The following is a 17562-nucleotide window of genomic DNA, read 5'->3' on the forward strand; positions in this document are numbered from 1 at the left end:
TTTATCCTATACTTTATTAAATTGTATTTATGTTGTTTTAACCTATGCTTTATTAAATTGTATTTACGTTTTTTTAACCTATGCTTTATTAAATTGTATTTATGTTGTTTTATCCTATTCTTTATTAAATTGTGTTTATGTTGTTTTATCCTATGCTTTATTTAATTTTGTTTATGTTGTTTTATCCTATGCTTTATTAAATTGTATTTATGTTGTTTTATCCTACGCTTTATTAAATTGTATTTATGTTGTTTTAACCTATGCTTTATTAAATTGTATTTATGTTGTTTTATCATATGCTTTATTTAATTTTGTTTATGTTGTTTTATCCTATGCTTTATTAAATTGTATTTATGTTGTTTTAACCCATGCTTTATTAAATTGTATTTATGTTGTTTTATCCTATGCTTTATTTAATTTTGTTTATGTTGTTTTATCCTATGCTTTATTAAATTGTATTTATGTTGTTTTAACCCATGCTTTATTAAATTGTATTTATGTTGTTTTAACCCATGCTTTATAAAATTGTATTTATGTTGTTTTATCCTATGCTTTATTAAATTGTGTTTATGTTGTTTTATCCTTTGCTTTATTAAATTGTATTTATGTTGTTTTATCCTATGCTTTATTAAATTGTATTTATGTTGTTTTATCCTATGCTTTATTAAATTGTATTTATGTTGTTTTATCCTATACTTTATTAAATTGTATTTAAGTTGTTTTAATCTATGCTTTATTAAATTGTATTTATGTTGTTTTATCCTATGCTTTATTAAATTGTATTTATGTTGTTTTATCCTATGCTTTACTAAATTGTATTTATGTTGTTTTATCCTATGCTTTATTAAATTGTATTTATGTTGTTTTAACCTATGCTTTATTAAATTGTATGTATGTTGTTTTATCCTATACTTTATTAAATTGTATTTATGTTGTTTTAACCTATGCTTTATTAAATTGTTTTTATGTTGTTTTATCCTATGCTTTATTAAATTGTATTTATGTTGTTTTATCCTATGCTTTATTAAATTGTATTTATTTTGTTTTAACCTATGCTTTATTAAATTGCATTTATGTTGTTTTATCCTATGCTTTATTAAATTGTATTTATGTTGTTTTATCCTATGCTTTATTAAATTGTGTTTATGTTGTTTTATCCTATACTTTATTAAATTGTATTTATGTTGTTTTAAACTATGCTTTATTAAATTGTATTTATGTTGTTTTAACCTATGCTTTATTAAATTGTATTTTTGTTGTTTTATCCTATGCTTTATTAAATTGTATTTATGTTGTTTTATCCTATTCTTTATTAAATTGTGTTTATGTTGTTTTATCCTATACTTTATTAAATTGTATTTATGTTGTTTTAACCTATGCTTTATTAAATTGTATTTACATTTTTTTATCCTATGCTTTATTAAATTGTATTTATGTTGTTTTATCCTATGCTTTATTTAATTTTGTTTATGTTGTTTTATCCTATGCTTTATTAAATTGTATTTATGTTGTTTTATCCTACGCTTTATTAAATTGTATTTATGTTGTTTTAACCTATGCTTTATTAAATTGTATTTATGTTGTTTTATCCTATGCTTTATTTAATTTTGTTTATGTTGTTTTATCCTATGCTTTATTAAATTGTATTTATGTTGTTTTAACCCATGCTTTATTAAATTGTATTTATGTTGTTTTATCCTATGCTTTATTTAATTTTGTTTATGTTGTTTTATCCTATGCTTTATTAAATTGTATTTATGTTGTTTTAACCCATGCTTTATTAAATTGTATTTATGTTGTTTTAACCCATGCTTTATAAAATTGTATTTATGTTGTTTTATCCTTTGCTTTATTAAATTGTGTTTATGTTGTTTTATCCTTTGCTTTATTAAATTGTATTTATGTTGTTTTATCCTATGCTTTATTAAATTGTATTTATGTTGTTTTATCCTATGCTTTATTAAATTGTATTTATGTTGTTTTATCCTATGCTTTATTAAATTGTGTTTATGTTGTTTTATCCTATGCTTTATTAAATTGTATTTATGTTGTTTTATCCTATGCTTTATTAAATTGTATTTATGTTGTTTTAACCTATGCTTTATTAAATTGTATTTATGTTGTTTTATCCTATGCTTTATTAAATTGTGTTTATGTTGTTTTATCCTATACTTTATTTAATTTTGTTTATGTTGTTTTATCCTATGCTTTATTAAATTGTATTTATGTTGTTTTAACCCATGCTTTATTAAATTGTATTTATGTTGTTTTAACCCATGCTTTATAAAATTGTATTTATGTTGTTTTATCCTATGCTTTATTAAATTGTGTTTATGTTGTTTTATCCTTTGCTTTATTAAATTGTATTTATGTTGTTTTATCCTATGCTTTATTAAATTGTATTTATGTTGTTTTATCCTATGCTTTATTAAATTGTATTTATGTTGTTTTATCCTATACTTTATTAAATTGTATTTAAGTTGTTTTAATCTATGCTTTATTAAATTGTATTTATGTTGTTTTATCCTATGCTTTATTAAATTGTATTTATGTTGTTTTATCCTATGCTTTACTAAATTGTATTTATGTTGTTTTATCCTATGCTTTATTAAATTGTATTTATGTTGTTTTAACCTATGCTTTATTAAATTGTATGTATGTTGTTTTATCCTATACTTTATTAAATTGTATTTATGTTGTTTTAACCTATGCTTTATTAAATTGTTTTTATGTTGTTTTATCCTATGCTTTATTAAATTGTATTTATGTTGTTTTATCCTATGCTTTATTAAATTGTATTTATTTTGTTTTAACCTATGCTTTATTAAATTGCATTTATGTTGTTTTATCCTATGCTTTATTAAATTGTATTTATGTTGTTTTATCCTATGCTTTATTAAATTGTGTTTATGTTGTTTTATCCTATACTTTATTAAATTGTATTTATGTTGTTTTAAACTATGCTTTATTAAATTGTATTTATGTTGTTTTAACCTATGCTTTATTAAATTGTATTTTTGTTGTTTTATCCTATGCTTTATTAAATTGTATTTATGTTGTTTTATCCTATTCTTTATTAAATTGTGTTTATGTTGTTTTATCCTATACTTTATTAAATTGTATTTATGTTGTTTTAACCTATGCTTTATTAAATTGTATTTACATTTTTTTATCCTATGCTTTATTAAATTGTATTTATGTTGTTTTATCCTATGCTTTATTTAATTTTGTTTATGTTGTTTTATCCTATGCTTTATTAAATTGTATTTATGTTGTTTTATCCTACGCTTTATTAAATTGTATTTATGTTGTTTTAACCTATGCTTTATTAAATTGTATTTATGTTGTTTTATCCTATGCTTTATTTAATTTTGTTTATGTTGTTTTATCCTATGCTTTATTAAATTGTATTTATGTTGTTTTAACCCATGCTTTATTAAATTGTATTTATGTTGTTTTATCCTATGCTTTATTTAATTTTGTTTATGTTGTTTTATCCTATGCTTTATTAAATTGTATTTATGTTGTTTTAACCCATGCTTTATTAAATTGTATTTATGTTGTTTTAACCCATGCTTTATAAAATTGTATTTATGTTGTTTTATCCTTTGCTTTATTAAATTGTGTTTATGTTGTTTTATCCTTTGCTTTATTAAATTGTATTTATGTTGTTTTATCCTATGCTTTATTAAATTGTATTTATGTTGTTTTATCCTATGCTTTATTAAATTGTATTTATGTTGTTTTATCCTATACTTTATTAAATTGTATTTATGTTGTTTTAACCTATGCTTTATTAAATTGTATTTATGTTGTTTTATCCTATGCTTTATTAAATTGTTTTTATGTTGTTTTATCCTATGCTTTACTAAATTGTATTTATGTTGTTTTATCCTATGCTTTATTAAATTGTATTTATGTTGTTTTAACCTATGCTTTATTAAATTGTATGTATGTTGTTTTATCCTATACTTTATTAAATTGTATTTATGTTGTTTTAACCTATGCTTTATTAAATTGTTTTTGTGTTGTTTTATCCTATGCTTTATTAAATTGTATTTATGTTGTTTTATCCTATGCTTTATTAAATTGTGTTTATGTTGTTTTATCCTATACTTTATTAAATTGTATTTATGTTGTTTTAAACTATGCTTTATTAAATTGTATTTATGTTGTTTTATCCTATGCTTTATTAAATTGTATTTATGTTGTTTTATCCTATGCTTTATTAAATTGTGTTTATCTTGTTTTAACCTATGCTTTATTAAATTGCATTTATGTTGTTTTATCCTATGCTTTATTAAATTGTATTTATGTTGTTTTATCCTATGCTTTATTAAATTGTGTTTATGTTGTTTTATCCTATACTTTATTAAATTGTATTTATGTTGTTTTAAACTATGCTTTATTAAATTGTATTTATGTTGTTTTATCCTATGCTTTATTAAATTGTATTTATGTTGTTTTATCCTATGCTTTATTAAATTGTGTTTATCTTGTTTTAACCTATGCTTTATTAAATTGTATTTATGTTGTTTTAACCCATGCTTTATTAAATTGTATTTATGTTGTTTTAACCCATGCTTTATTAAATTGTATTTATGTTGTTTTATCCTATGCTTTATTAAATTGTGCTTATGTTGTTTTATCCTATGCTTTATTAAATTGTATTTATGTTGTTTTATCCTATGCTTTATTAAATTGTATTTATGTTGTTTTAACCCATGCTTTATTAAATTGTATTTATGTTGTTTTATCCTATGCTTTATTAAATTGTGTTTATGTTGTTTTATCCTATGCTTTTTTAAATTGTATTTATGTTGTTTTATCCTATGCTTTATTAAATTGTATTTATGTTGTTTTATGCTATGCTTTATTAAACTGCATTTATGTTGTTTTATCCTATGCTTTATTAAATTGTATTTATGTTGTTTTATTCTATGCTTTATTAAATTGTATTTATGTTGTTTTATCCTATGCTTTATTAAATTGTATTTATGTTGTTTTATCCTATGCTTTATTAAATTGTATTTATGTTGTTTTATCCTATACTTTATTAAATTGTATTTATGTTGTTTTAACCTATGCTTTATTAAATTGTATTTATGTTGTTTTATCCTATGCTTTATGAAATTGTGTTTATGTTGTTTTATCCTATACTTTATTAAATTGTATTTATGTTGTTTTAACCTATGCTTTATTAAATTGTATTTATGTTGTTTTATCCTATGCTTTATTAAATTGTATTTATGTTGTTTTATCCTATGCTTTACTAAATTGTATTTATGTTGTTTTATCCTATGCTTTATTAAATTGTATTTATGTTGTTTTAACCTATGCTTTATTAAATTGTATGTATGTTGTTTTATCCTATACTTTATTATATTGTATTTATGTTGTTTTAACCTATGCTTTATTAAATTGTTTTTATGTTGTTTTATCCTATGCTTTATTAAATTGTATTTATGTTGTTTTATCCTATGCTTTATTAAATTGTATTTATTTTGTTTTAACCTATGCTTTATTAAATTGCATTTATGTTGTTTTATCCTATGCTTTATTAAATTGTATTTATGTTGTTTTATCCTATGCTTTATTAAATTGTGTTTATGTTGTTTTATCCTATACTTTATTAAATTGTATTTATGTTGTTTTAAACTATGCTTTATTAAATTGTATTTATGTTGTTTTATCCTATGCTTTATTAAATTGTATTTATGTTGTTTTATCCTATGCTTTATTAAATTGTGTTTATCTTGTTTTAACCTATGCTTTATTAAATTGCATTTATGTTGTTTTATCCTATGCTTTATTAAATTGTATTTATGTTGTTTTATCCTATGCTTTATTAAATTGTGTTTATGTTGTTTTATCCTATACTTTATTAAATTGTATTTATGTTGTTTTAAACTATGCTTTATTAAATTGTATTTATGTTGTTTTATCCTATGCTTTATTAAATTGTATTTATGTTGTTTTATCCTATGCTTTATTAAATTGTGTTTATCTTGTTTTAACCTATGCTTTATTAAATTGTATTTATGTTGTTTTAACCCATGCTTTATTAAATTGTATTTATGTTGTTTTAACCCATGCTTTATTAAATTGTATTTATGTTGTTTTATCCTATGCTTTATTAAATTGTGCTTATGTTGTTTTATCCTATGCTTTATTAAATTGTATTTATGTTGTTTTATCCTATGCTTTATTAAATTGTATTTATGTTGTTTTAACCCATGCTTTATTAAATTGTATTTATGTTGTTTTATCCTATGCTTTATTAAATTGTGTTTATGTTGTTTTATCCTATGCTTTTTTAAATTGTATTTATGTTGTTTTATCCTATGCTTTATTAAATTGTATTTATGTTGTTTTATGCTATGCTTTATTAAACTGCATTTATGTTGTTTTATCCTATGCTTTATTAAATTGTATTTATGTTGTTTTATTCTATGCTTTATTAAATTGTATTTATGTTGTTTTATCCTATGCTTTATTAAATTGTATTTATGTTGTTTTATCCTATGCTTTATTAAATTGTATTTATGTTGTTTTATCCTATACTTTATTAAATTGTATTTATGTTGTTTTAACCTATGCTTTATTAAATTGTATTTATGTTGTTTTATCCTATGCTTTATGAAATTGTGTTTATGTTGTTTTATCCTATACTTTATTAAATTGTATTTATGTTGTTTTAACCTATGCTTTATTAAATTGTATTTATGTTGTTTTATCCTATGCTTTATTAAATTGTATTTATGTTGTTTTATCCTATGCTTTACTAAATTGTATTTATGTTGTTTTATCCTATGCTTTATTAAATTGTATTTATGTTGTTTTAACCTATGCTTTATTAAATTGTATGTATGTTGTTTTATCCTATACTTTATTATATTGTATTTATGTTGTTTTAACCTATGCTTTATTAAATTGTTTTTATGTTGTTTTATCCTATGCTTTATTAAATTGTATTTATGTTGTTTTATCCTATGCTTTATTAAATTGTATTTATTTTGTTTTAACCTATGCTTTATTAAATTGCATTTATGTTGTTTTATCCTATGCTTTATTAAATTGTATTTATGTTGTTTTATCCTATGCTTTATTAAATTGTGTTTATGTTGTTTTATCCTATACTTTATTAAATTGTATTTATGTTGTTTTAAACTATGCTTTATTAAATTGTATTTATGTTGTTTTATCCTATGCTTTATTAAATTGTATTTATGTTGTTTTATCCTATGCTTTATTAAATTGTGTTTATCTTGTTTTAACCTATGCTTTATTAAATTGCATTTATGTTGTTTTATCCTATGCTTTATTAAATTGTATTTATGTTGTTTTATCCTATGCTTTATTAAATTGTGTTTATGTTGTTTTATCCTATACTTTATTAAATTGTATTTATGTTGTTTTAAACTATGCTTTATTAAATTGTATTTATGTTGTTTTATCCTATGCTTTATTAAATTGTATTTATGTTGTTTTATCCTATGCTTTATTAAATTGTGTTTATCTTGTTTTAACCTATGCTTTATTAAATTGTATTTATGTTGTTTTAACCCATGCTTTATTAAATTGTATTTATGTTGTTTTAACCCATGCTTTATTAAATTGTATTTATGTTGTTTTGTCCTATGCTTTATTAAATTGTATTTATGTTGTTTTAAACTATGCTTTATTAAATTGTATTTATGTTGTTTTATCCTATGCTTTATTAAATTGTATTTATGTTGTTTTATCCTATGCTTTATTAAATTGTGTTTATCTTGTTTTAACCTATGCTTTATTAAATTGTATTTATGTTGTTTTAACCCATGCTTTATTAAATTGTATTTATGTTGTTTTAACCCATGCTTTATTAAATTGTATTTATGTTGTTTTATCCTATGCTTTATTAAATTGTGCTTATGTTGTTTTATCCTATGCTTTATTAAATTGTATTTATGTTGTTTTATCCTATGCTTTTTTAAATTGTATTTATGTTGTTTTATCCTATGCTTTATTAAATTGTATTTATGTTGTTTTATGCTATGCTTTATTAAACTGCATTTATGTTGTTTTATCCTATGCTTTATTAAATTGTATTTATGTTGTTTTATTCTATGCTTTATTAAATTGTATTTATGTTGTTTTATCCTATGCTTTATTAAATTGTATTTATGTTGTTTTATCCTATGCTTTATTAAATTGTATTTATGTTGTTTTATCCTATGCTTTATTAAATTGTATTTATGTTGTTTTAACCTATGCTTTATTAAATTGTATGTATGTTGTTTTATCCTATACTTTATTAAATTGTATTTATGTTGTTTTAACCTAAGCTTTATTAAATTGTATTTATGTTGTTTTATCCTATGCTTTATTAAATTGTATTTATGTTGTTTTATCCTATGCTTTATTAAATTGTGTTTATGTTGTTTTATCCTATGCTTTATTAAATTGTATTTATGTTGTTTTATCCTATGCTTTATTAAATTGTATTTATTTTGTTTTAACCTATGCTTTATTAAATTGTATGTATGTTGTTTTATCCTATACTTTATTAAATTGTATTTATGTTGTTTTAACCTATGCTTTATTAAATTGTTTTTATGTTGTTTTATCCTATGCTTTATTAAATTGTATTTATGTTGTTTTATCCTACGCTTTATTAAATTGTATTTATTTTGTTTTAACCTATGCTTTATTAAATTGTATTTATGTTGTTTTATCCTATGCTTTATTAAATTGTGTTTATGTTGTTTTATCCTATGCTTTATTAAATTGTATTTATGTTGTTTTATCCTATGCTTTATTAAATTGTATTTATTTTGTTTTAACCTATGCTTTATTAAATTGTATGTATGTTGTTTTATCCTATACTTTATTAAATTGTATTTATGTTGTTTTAACCTATGCTTTATTAAATTGTTTTTATGTTGTTTTATCCTATGCTTTATTAAATTGTATTTATGTTGTTTTATCCTACGCTTTATTAAATTGTATTTATTTTGTTTTAACCTATGCTTTATTAAATTGTATTTATGTTGTTTTATCCTATGCTTTATTAAATTGTATTTATGTTGTTTTATCCTATGCTTTACTAAATTGTATTTATGTTGTTTTAACCTATGCTTTATTAAATTGTTTTTATGTTGTTTTATCCTATGCTTTATGAAATTGTGTTTATGTTGTTTTATCCTATACTTTATTAAATTGTATTTATGTTGTTTTAACCTATGCTTTATTAAATTGTATTTATGTTGTTTTATCCTATGCTTTATTAAATTGTATTTATGTTGTTTTATCCTATGCTTTACTAAATTGTATTTATGTTGTTTTATCCTATGCTTTATTAAATTGTATTTATGTTGTTTTAACCTATGCTTTATTAAATTGTATGTATGTTGTTTTATCCTATACTTTATTAAATTGTATTTATGTTGTTTTAACCTATGCTTTATTAAATTGTTTTTATGTTGTTTTATCCTATGCTTTATTAAATTGTATTTATGTTGTTTTATCCTATGCTTTATTAAATTGTATTTATTTTGTTTTAACCTATGCTTTATTAAATTGCATTTATGTTGTTTTATCCTATGCTTTATTAAATTGTATTTATGTTGTTTTATCCTATGCTTTATTAAATTGTGTTTATGTTGTTTTATCCTATACTTTATTAAATTGTATTTATGTTGTTTTAAACTATGCTTTATTAAATTGTATTTATGTTGTTTTATCCTATGCTTTATTAAATTGTATTTATGTTGTTTTATCCTATGCTTTATTAAATTGTGTTTATCTTGTTTTAACCTATGCTTTATTAAATTGCATTTATGTTGTTTTATCCTATGCTTTATTAAATTGTATTTATGTTGTTTTATCCTATGCTTTATTAAATTGTGTTAATGTTGTTTTATCCTATACTTTATTAAATTGTATTTATGTTGTTTTAAACTATGCTTTATTAAATTGTATTTATGTTGTTTTATCCTATGCTTTATTAAATTGTATTTATGTTGTTTTATCCTATGCTTTATTAAATTGTGTTTATCTTGTTTTAACCTATGCTTTATTAAATTGTATTTATGTTGTTTTAACCCATGCTTTATTAAATTGTATTTATGTTGTTTTAACCCATGCTTTATTAAATTGTATTTATGTTGTTTTATCCTATGCTTTATTAAATTGTGCTTATGTTGTTTTATCCTATGCTTTATTAAATTGTATTTATGTTGTTTTATCCTATGCTTTATTAAATTGTATTTATGTTGTTTTAACCCATGCTTTATTAAATTATATTTATGTTGTTTTATCCTATGCTTTATTAAATTGTGTTTATGTTGTTTTATCCTATGCTTTTTTAAATTGTATTTATGTTGTTTTATCCTATGCTTTATTAAATTGTATTTATGTTGTTTTATGCTATGCTTTATTAAACTGCATTTATGTTGTTTTATCCTATGCTTTATTAAATTGTATTTATGTTGTTTTATTCTATGCTTTATTAAATTGTATTTATGTTGTTTTATCCTATGCTTTATTAAATTGTATTTATGTTGTTTTATCCTATGCTTTATTAAATTGTATTTATGTTGTTTTATCCTATGCTTTATTAAATTGTATTTATGTTGTTTTAACCTATGCTTTATTAAATTGTATGTATGTTGTTTTATCCTATACTTTATTAAATTGTATTTATGTTGTTTTAACCTAAGCTTTATTAAATTGTATTTATGTTGTTTTATCCTATGCTTTATTAAATTGTATTTATGTTGTTTTATCCTATGCTTTATTAAATTGTGTTTATGTTGTTTTATCCTATGCTTTATTAAATTGTATTTATGTTGTTTTAAACTATGCTTTATTAAATTGTATTTATGTTGTTTTATCCTATGCTTTATTAAATTGTATTTATGTTGTTTTATCCTATGCTTTATTAAATTGTGTTTATCTTGTTTTAACCTATGCTTTATTAAATTGCATTTATGTTGTTTTATCCTATGCTTTATTAAATTGTATTTATGTTGTTTTATCCTATGCTTTATTAAATTGTGTTTATGTTGTTTTATCCTATACTTTATTAAATTGTATTTATGTTGTTTTAAACTATGCTTTATTAAATTGTATTTATGTTGTTTTATCCTATGCTTTATTAAATTGTATTTATGTTGTTTTATCCTATGCTTTATTAAATTGTGTTTATCTTGTTTTAACCTATGCTTTATTAAATTGTATTTATGTTGTTTTAACCCATGCTTTATTAAATTGTATTTATGTTGTTTTATCCTATGCTTTATTAAACTGTGCTTATGTTGTTTTATCCTATGCTTTATTAAATTGTATTTATGTTGTTTTATCCTATGCTTTATTAAATTGTATTTATGTTGTTTTAACCCATGCTTTATTAAATTGTATTTATGTTGTTTTATCCTATGCTTTATTAAATTGTGTTTATGTTGTTTTATCCTTTGCTTTTTTAAATTGTATTTATGTTGTTTTATCCTATACTTTATTAAATTGTATTTATGTTGTTTTAAACTATGCTTTATTAAATTGTATTTATGTTGTTTTATCCTATGCTTTATTAAATTGTATTTATGTTGTTTTATCCTATGCTTTATTAAATTGTGTTTATCTTGTTTTAACCTATGCTTTATTAAATTGTATTTATGTTGTTTTAACCCATGCTTTATTAAATTGTATTTATGTTGTTTTAACCCATGCTTTATTAAATTGTATTTATGTTGTTTTATCCTATGCTTTATTAAATTGTGCTTATGTTGTTTTATCCTATGCTTTATTAAATTGTATTTATGTTGTTTTATCCTATGCTTTATTAAATTGTATTTATGTTGTTTTAACCCATGCTTTATTAAATTATATTTATGTTGTTTTATCCTATGCTTTATTAAATTGTGTTTATGTTGTTTTATCCTATGCTTTTTTAAATTGTATTTATGTTGTTTTATCCTATGCTTTATTAAATTGTATTTATGTTGTTTTATGCTATGCTTTATTAAACTGCATTTATGTTGTTTTATCCTATGCTTTATTAAATTGTATTTATGTTGTTTTATTCTATGCTTTATTAAATTGTATTTATGTTGTTTTATCCTATGCTTTATTAAATTGTATTTATGTTGTTTTATCCTATGCTTTATTAAATTGTATTTATGTTGTTTTATCCTATACTTTATTAAATTGTATTTATGTTGTTTTAACCTATGCTTTATTAAATTGTATTTATGTTGTTTTATCCTATGCTTTATTAAATTGTGTTTATGTTGTTTTATCCTATGCTTTATTAAATTGTATTAATGTTGTTTTATCCTATGCTTTATTAAATTGTATTTATGTTGTTTTATCCTATGCTTTATTAAATTGTATTTATGTTGTTTTATCCTATGCTTTATTAAATTGTATTTATGTTGTTTTATCCTATACTTTATTAAATTGTATTTATGTTGTTTTAACCTATGCTTTATTAAATTGTATTTATGTTGTTTTATCATATGCTTTATTAAATTGTATTTATGTTGTTTTATCCTATGCTTTATTAAATTGTATTTATGTTGTTTTATCCTATGCTTTATTAAATTGTGTTTATGTTGTTTTATCCTATACTTTATTAAATTGTATTTATGTTGTTTTAAACTATGCTTTATTAAATTGTATTTATGTTGTTTTATCCTATGCTTTATTAAATTGTATTTATGTTGTTTTATCCTATGCTTTATTAAATTGTGTTTATCTTGTTTTAACCTATGCTTTATTAAATTGTATTTATGTTGTTTTAACCCATGCTTTATTAAATTGTATTTATGTTGTTTTAACCCATGCTTTATTAAATTGTATTTATGTTGTTTTATCCTATGCTTTATTAAATTGTGCTTATGTTGTTTTATCCTATGCTTTATTAAATTGTATTTATGTTGTTTTATCCTATGCTTTATTAAATTGTATTTATGTTGTTTTAACCCATGCTTTATTAAATTATGTTTATGTTGTTTTATCCTATGCTTTATTAAATTGTGTTTATGTTGTTTTATCCTATGCTTTTTTAAATTGTATTTATGTTGTTTTATCCTATGCTTTATTAAATTGTATTTATGTTGTTTTATGCTATGCTTTATTAAACTGCATTTATGTTGTTTTATCCTATGCTTTATTAAATTGTATTTATGTTGTTTTATTCTATGCTTTATTAAATTGTATTTATGTTGTTTTATCCTATGCTTTATTAAATTGTATTTATGTTGTTTTATCCTATGCTTTATTAAATTGTATTTATGTTGTTTTATCCTATGCTTTATTAAATTGTATTTATGTTGTTTTAACCTATGCTTTATTAAATTGTATGTATGTTGTTTTATCCTATACTTTATTAAATTGTATTTATGTTGTTTTAACCTAAGCTTTATTAAATTGTATTTATGTTGTTTTATCCTATGCTTTATTAAATTGTATTTATGTTGTTTTATCCTATGCTTTATTAAATTGTGTTTATGTTGTTTTATCCTATGCTTTATTAAATTGTATTTATGTTGTTTTAAACTATGCTTTATTAAATTGTATTTATGTTGTTTTATCCTATGCTTTATTAAATTGTATTTATGTTGTTTTATCCTATGCTTTATTAAATTGTGTTTATCTTGTTTTAACCTATGCTTTATTAAATTGCATTTATGTTGTTTTATCCTATGCTTTATTAAATTGTATTTATGTTGTTTTATCCTATGCTTTATTAAATTGTGTTTATGTTGTTTTATCCTATACTTTATTAAATTGTATTTATGTTGTTTTAAACTATGCTTTATTAAATTGTATTTATGTTGTTTTATCCTATGCTTTATTAAATTGTATTTATGTTGTTTTATCCTATGCTTTATTAAATTGTGTTTATCTTGTTTTAACCTATGCTTTATTAAATTGTATTTATGTTGTTTTAACCCATGCTTTATTAAATTGTATTTATGTTGTTTTATCCTATGCTTTATTAAACTGTGCTTATGTTGTTTTATCCTATGCTTTATTAAATTGTATTTATGTTGTTTTATCCTATGCTTTATTAAATTGTATTTATGTTGTTTTAACCCATGCTTTATTAAATTGTATTTATGTTGTTTTATCCTATGCTTTATTAAATTGTGTTTATGTTGTTTTATCCTTTGCTTTTTTAAATTGTATTTATGTTGTTTTATCCTATGCTTTATTAAATTGTATTTATGTTGTTTTATGCTATGCTTTATTAAACTGCATTTATGTTGTTTTATCCTATGCTTTATTAAATTGTATTTATGTTGTTTTAAACTATGCTTTATTAAATTGTGTTTATGTTGTTTTATCCTATACTTTATTAAATTGTATTTATGTTGTTTTAAACTATGCTTTATTAAATTGTATTTATGTTGTTTTATCCTATGCTTTATTAAATTGTATTTATGTTGTTTTATCCTATGCTTTATTAAATTGTGTTTATCTTGTTTTAACCTATGCTTTATTAAATTGCATTCATGTTGTTTTATCCTATGCTTTATTAAATTGTATTTATGTTGTTTTATCCTATGCTTTATTAAATTGTGTTTATGTTGTTTTATCCTATACTTTATTAAATTGTATTTATGTTGTTTTAAACTATGCTTTATTAAATTGTATTTATGTTGTTTTATCCTATGCTTTATTAAATTGTATTTATGTTGTTTTATCCTATGCTTTATTAAATTGTGTTTATCTTGTTTTAACCTATGCTTTATTAAATTGTATTTATGTTGTTTTAACCCATGCTTTATTAAATTGTATTTATGTTGTTTTAACCCATGCTTTATTAAATTGTATTTATGTTGTTTTATCCTATGCTTTATTAAATTGTGCTTATGTTGTTTTATCCTATGCTTTATTAAATTGTATTTATGTTGTTTTATCCTATGCTTTATTAAATTGTATTTATGTTGTTTTAACCCATGCTTTATTAAATTATATTTATGTTGTTTTATCCTATGCTTTATTAAATTGTGTTTATGTTGTTTTATCCTATGCTTTTTTAAATTGTATTTATGTTGTTTTATCCTATGCTTTATTAAATTGTATTTATGTTGTTTTATGCTATGCTTTATTAAACTGCATTTATGTTGTTTTATCCTATGCTTTATTAAATTGTATTTATGTTGTTTTATTCTATGCTTTATTAAATTGTATTTATGTTGTTTTATCCTATGCTTTATTAAATTGTATTTATGTTGTTTTATCCTATGCTTTATTAAATTGTATTTATGTTGTTTTATCCTATACTTTATTAAATTGTATTTATGTTGTTTTAACCTATGCTTTATTAAATTGTATTTATGTTGTTTTATCCTATGCTTTATTAAATTGTGTTTATGTTGTTTTATCCTATGCTTTATTAAATTGTATTAATGTTGTTTTATCCTATGCTTTATTAAATTGTATTTATGTTGTTTTATCCTATGCTTTATTAAATTGGATTTATGTTGTTTTATCCTATGCTTTATTAAATTGTATTTATGTTGTTTTATCCTATACTTTATTAAATTGTATTTATGTTGTTTTAACCTATGCTTTATTAAATTGTATTTATGTTGTTTTATCCTATGCTTTATTAAATTGTATTTATGTTGTTTTATCCTATGCTTTATTAAATTGTATTTATGTTGTTTTATCCTATGCTTTATTAAATTGTATTTATGTTGTTTTAACCTATGCTTTATTAAATTGTATGTATGTTGTTTTATCCTATGCTTTATTAAATTGTGTTTATGTTGTTTTATCCTATACTTTATTAAATTGTATTTATGTTGTTTTAAACTATGCTTTATTAAATTGTATTTATGTTGTTTTATCCTATGCTTTATTAAATTGTATTTATGTTGTTTTATCCTATGCTTTATTAAATTGTGTTTATGTTGTTTTATCCTATGCTTTATTAAATTGTATTTATGTTGTTTTATCCTATGCTTTATTAAATTGTATTTATTTTGTTTTAACCTATGCTTTATTAAATTGTATTTATGTTGTTTTATCCTATGCTTTATTAAATTGTGTTTATGTTGTTTTATCCTATACTTTATTAAACTGTATTTATGTTGTTTTATCCTATGCTTTATTAAATTGTATTTATGTTGTTTTATCCTTTGCTTTATTAAATTTATTAAATTTATTAAAGCATAGGACAAAACAACATAAATACAATTTAATAAAGCATAGGATAAAACAACATAAATACAATTTAATAAAGCATATGATAAAACAACATAAACACAATTTAATAAAGCATAGGATAAAACAACATAAATACAATTTAATAAAGCATAGGATAAAACAACATAAATACAATTTAATCAAGCATAGGTTAAAACAACATAAATACAATTTAATAAAGTATAGGATAAAACAACATACATACAATTTAATAAAGCATAGGTTAAAACAACATAAATACAATTTAATAAAGCATAGGACAAATCAACATAAATACAATTTAATAAAGCATAGGATAAAACAACATAAATACAATTTAATAAAGCATAAGATAAAACAACATAAATGCAATTTAATAAAGCATGGTTAAAACTACATAAATACAATTTAATAAAGCATAGGATAAAACAACATAAACACAATTTAATAAAGCATAGGATAAAACAACATAAATACAATTTAATAAAGCATAGTATAAAACAACAGAAATAGAATTTAATAAAACATAGGATAAAACAACATAAATACAATTTAACAAAGCATAGGATAAAACAACATAAATGCAGTTTAATAAAGCATACAATAAATCAACATAAATACAATTTAATAAAGCATAGGATAAAACAACATAAAAGCAGTTTAATAAAGCATAGAATAAAACACCATAAATACAATTTAATAAAGCATAGGATAAAACAACATAAATACAATTTAATAAAGCATAGGATAAAACAACATAAGCACAATTTAATAAAGCATAGGATAAAACAACATAAATACAATTTAATAAAGCATGGGTTAAAACAACATAAATACAATTTAATAAAGCATGGGTTAAAACAACATTGTATTTATGTTGATTTGTCCTATGCTTTATTAAATTGTATTTATGTTGTTTTAACCTATGCTTTATTAAATTGTATGTATGTTGTTTTATCCTATACTTTATTAAATTGTATTTATGTTGTTTTAACCTATGCTTGATTAAATTGTATTTATGTTGTTTTATCCTATGCTTTATTAAATTGTATTTATGTTGTTTTATCCTATGCTTTATTAAATTGTGTTTATTTTGTTTTATCCTATGCTTTATTAAATTGTATTTATGTTGTTTTATCCTATGCTTTATTAAATTGTATTTATTTTGTTTTAACCTATGCTTTATTAAATTGTATTTATGTTGTTTTATCCTATGCTTTATTAAATTGTGTTTATGTTGTTTTATCCTATGCTTTATTAAATTGTATTTATGTTGTTTTAACCCATGCTTTATTAAATTTTATTTATGTTGTTTTAACCCATGCTTTATTAAATTGTATTTATGTTGTTTTATCCTATGCTTTATTAAATTGAGCTTAT

This window comes from Phyllobates terribilis, unplaced genomic scaffold (genome assembly GCF_046119375.1).
Source record: "Phyllobates terribilis strain yellow unplaced genomic scaffold, ASM4611937v1 Scaffold_15__1_contigs__length_34870131, whole genome shotgun sequence".
NCBI lineage: Eukaryota > Metazoa > Chordata > Amphibia > Anura > Dendrobatidae > Phyllobates > Phyllobates terribilis.